This window comes from Mytilus californianus, unplaced genomic scaffold (genome assembly GCF_021869535.1).
Source record: "Mytilus californianus isolate M0D057914Y unplaced genomic scaffold, xbMytCali1.0.p SCAF_26, whole genome shotgun sequence".
NCBI classification, from domain to species: domain Eukaryota; kingdom Metazoa; phylum Mollusca; class Bivalvia; order Mytilida; family Mytilidae; genus Mytilus; species Mytilus californianus.
Window position 1 is genome coordinate 2,849,166 of NW_026262675.1, and position 4,125 is coordinate 2,853,290.

Here is a 4,125-nt window from a genome sequence, read left to right on the forward strand (position 1 = left end):
AGGAACAAGTGATCAGTATGCTGGAGTTTCTTATTGACATCATATTTGTTGAATTTGGAGGTAGACTTTTTCAACAAATTGTCGGCATTCCTATGGGAACGAACTGTGCGCCTCTCCTTGCCGACCTCTTCTTATTTTCATATGAATCGGAGTTCCTTCAGACACTTGTCAAAAACAAGAAGATCAAAGAAGCCAGGTTATTTAATTTCACTTTAGATATATTGATGATGTTCTTTCCATTAACAATCCGAACTTTTCTGATTGGGTTCCATTAATATATCCACCAGAACTAGAAATTAAAGAAACAACAGACACGGTTTCCTCCGCCTGATTTTTTAGACTTATACCTCGAATTTGACATACACAGTCATCTCAGTACCAGAATCAATGACAAACGAGACGATTTTAATTTTGAAATTATCAATTTTCCCCACCTTAGTAGCAATATACCAACTTCACCTGCATATGGGATATACATTTCCCAACTTATTCGGTATTCAAGAGCTTGCAACTCCTACTCAGACTTTGTAAAACGTCACCAGTGTCTGAGCAGAAAGTTGATGAACCAGGGGTATGTCAAAGAACGTCTCGTCCTTTTTCTAAAAAAAGTTCATCGGAAGGTACCAAGAACTTGTTGATAAATATTCCGTTTCAACTTCACAAAAAATACACGATGGTCTTGAAGTATAGATTTTGCATACTGACGTTGTTTATCATCTTAATAACGTGTTATAGTATTCTTTTATTTATCTTTATTAATATTACTTTTACTGTTAAGTCTGGTTTTTTTTTGAGATATCCATTTGTCGTGACTCTGTGCTTATGTATCCCGTCATACTTTGAACGACAAAATTATTTTATTTATTAATATTACTTTTACTGTTGAGTCTGTTTTTTGTGATATACATTTGACGTGACTCTGTACTTATGTATATCATCACACTTTGTTCCACACAATTATTTTATTTTATTTATTAATATTACTTTTACTTATAAGTCTGTTTTTTGTTATATCCATTTTACGTGACTCTGTATTTATGTATCCCCTCATACTTTGAACGACAAAATTATTTTATGTCTACCTGTGCGAATTTCAAACGTGCGATTTTACGCCAGTACTTAAAACCTTTCATCCTTTATGGGTGGATTTTACATAGATAAATAAAATCGTATAATATAAGCAAAATGAGGATGTTAAATTTGATGTATGCCTTTTGTGCTTCTTCGTTACATTTGTTTGTTTTTATAGTGATTAAGATGATAACACAATGTTGAAGGTTGTACCCCTATTTTTGACATTTTTACCTATTGTGTCTGTTTGTTTTGTTCACGCATCGTTGTCAATATAATGGAATTTGATGCGACTGTCATACAAGTGAGAGGTTTAGCTAGCTATAAAACCAGGTTCAATCCACCATTTTCTACATAAGAATTTTCAAAATGCCTGTACCAAGTCAGGAATATGACAGTTGTTATCCATTCGTTTGATGTGTTTGAGCTTTTGATTTGCCTTTTGATTATGACTTATATCTAGAAATTGACTATGAGGGTCGGTTGAAAACAAAACTTTACGACAAAAGAGAAGATTTCAGCTTCCCAAATGTGAATTTTCATTTTTAAACCAAGAGTTCCAAATGGTGAAGTTGAAATCATCACTTTGTAAATTTTACGGACACCATCACGAGTTGGTTGGCCGTTATGGAATATCCGTTTCACAGATGATATCGGATATGTTCCTTATGTCGTAACTACAATCCCGTTCCCTTTTCACGAATGTGACCTACCGAATTAGACTACCCCTATTTGTGACATTTTTACCTATTGTTCTTGTTTGTTTTGTTCACACATCGTTGTCAATATAATGGAATTTGATGCGACTGTCATACAAGTGAGAGGTTTAGCTAGCTTTAAAACCAGGTTCAATCCACCATTTTCTACATAAGAAAATGCCTGTACCAAGTCAGGAATATGACAGTTGTTATCCATTCGTTTGATGTGTTTGGGTTTTTGATTGGGGACTTTCCTTTTTGAATTTTCCTCGGAGTTCAGTATTTTTGTGATTTTACTCTATACTTCACCAGCGACGGTATCGCGATTTTTCGCGCGACAATCGCTTTATTAAAATCATTTTTAAATGACCAGAATAGTGATAATCATAAATACAATGCACTTTCTACAGAAATTCTACACCATTCCTACAGTTTTTCTAAATTATTGTAATGATCAATGGAAAGAGTAAATCGACGGTCTCGAGAAAACTGTCCCCCGGTGAAGTATAGATTTTTTTCAACATGTGAAATAATGGTGATTTATGCTCGGGGTTTTGCATATGTTACGGAAGGGCACAGTGCAGAAAGGGGTAGGAAGGGGTCTTATCCATAAATCCCGAATTAAAAAACATGAATGCCGAAGTCCCGAACAAAACCAATCCCGAATTCATCAAAAGAAAAACTGCTGGCTTCTTTGACCGTGAAAATGTTTCCAAGCTGAAGCGTTAAACTTAAAGAACTAGCAACATTTGTGGAGATTTGCCCAACTAATTGGCGATTGTTGTTGGCTATTGCATTCTTCAGATTATCCATCATGGCATTTCAGTTTATTCAGTCTGTGTCAGATTAGAGCATGAACCAATGACAACACCAAACATTATTCGCAACAGCATCCATAACAATAGCACGATTCCGATTAATTAATAATTAATTGCTAATCAATAAACCGATTACGGTACTGCTGTTACGTATGTTGACGTTGCTCTGTACTTTTAACGTTGAGAGACGTTTTTTTCTTTAATGAAAACAGGCAGAGGTAAATGTTAAAAGTTTATTGTATGGAAGTTTGCATAATATTCTTACATGTTTTTTTTTATATTTTGATTTTTTTTTGGTACGGTTTTCCGTACCTGCAGTTGAAATTGGTACGGTCGGAACCGTACCAACCGTACCGTGTGCTATGGCAGTGTTTTTAAATTTCTGTCTATTTGCACAGCGTTACAAAAGTACATAAAGCTTAGGACAGGTCATGTGAATCATTTAATTCTAGTTCATTGTTTTTCCACAAGGATTTATTTGCTATTTATAAGTATGTATTTGTACTAAAACTAAGGCTCAGTGTTCTATTTGAGCCTTTTTAATTCAACTGATTGATTGATTGATGGTGTTTAACGCAACTTTTGGCAATATGATAGTGGACCATTTTTATAAGTGGAGGCCAAAGTACCCTGAGAGAACCACCAGCCTTCAGTAGGAAAACTGGCAATTCTAGTCAATTAAGAAAGGTGTCAAACACACCTGCCAAGAGCAGGGTTCACAACCTAAGTGTTTCAGGGTTACAACAGTTACTGCTTTAAAGAGTCCACTGATGATTTCAGTCATATTGACCAATTCAAAACTCTTGTGTTGCTGATCATTAATGCTTTCAAAGTTTTAGTAGATCTATTAAAGTTTTCAAGACACATGTATAAGGTAAAAATGCTAAATCTTCATTTCAAGACAATTATTCCATCAACAGTCAACTGATGATTTTATATAGCTTTATATTTGTAGATCGTTTCTTGTTGATCCTTTTTGCTATTTAAAGTTTCTTCTAACTATTATAAGATAATGGTCAAAATTGCAACAAATTGTCATTTAAGGGCAAATAACTCTCATAAGAAATTGAAAACAATACGTTTAATAATTTCATGCATCCGACGCGCTTTTCTGAAGTTACCTTCATCAGGAACGCTCAAAGCTAAACATTAAAGAGTTGTCTGACAATTTTGGTCATTAGATAGATCTTTACATCTTGAACATTTTTGTCTAGTCAGATTATCTACATCAATAAAGACTCCTAGGTTCTATTTTCAACCATGGTGGTCATATGGGTTAAATGATCAGATATATTTTTTTAACTACATTTTGACTAGATGCACTCAGATTGATCATGCAGAAGTTTTGTTCTAAATGGCCAAGAAATTTCAGAGAGAAGATTTTTGTAAATTATAATGGAAGACAGAAGACTATGGTTGCCAAATGATGACAATATGTTACACTGGCCCTAAGGACCAGGTGAGCTTATAAAATGACTGGAGAAGAGTATGTGATGCAGTTTTTAATGAAAACTACAATTGCAAATAATAAAAAGACC

At 34.2% G+C, this 4,125-nt stretch overlaps 1 protein-coding gene across 3 annotated transcripts in view; it reads left to right on the forward strand.

Moving 5' to 3' along the window:
* LOC127732690 (uncharacterized) overlaps positions 1-4,125 on the forward strand; it is a 136,099-nt gene that overhangs the window by 94,238 nt on the left and 37,736 nt on the right. The window lies entirely within an intron of this gene.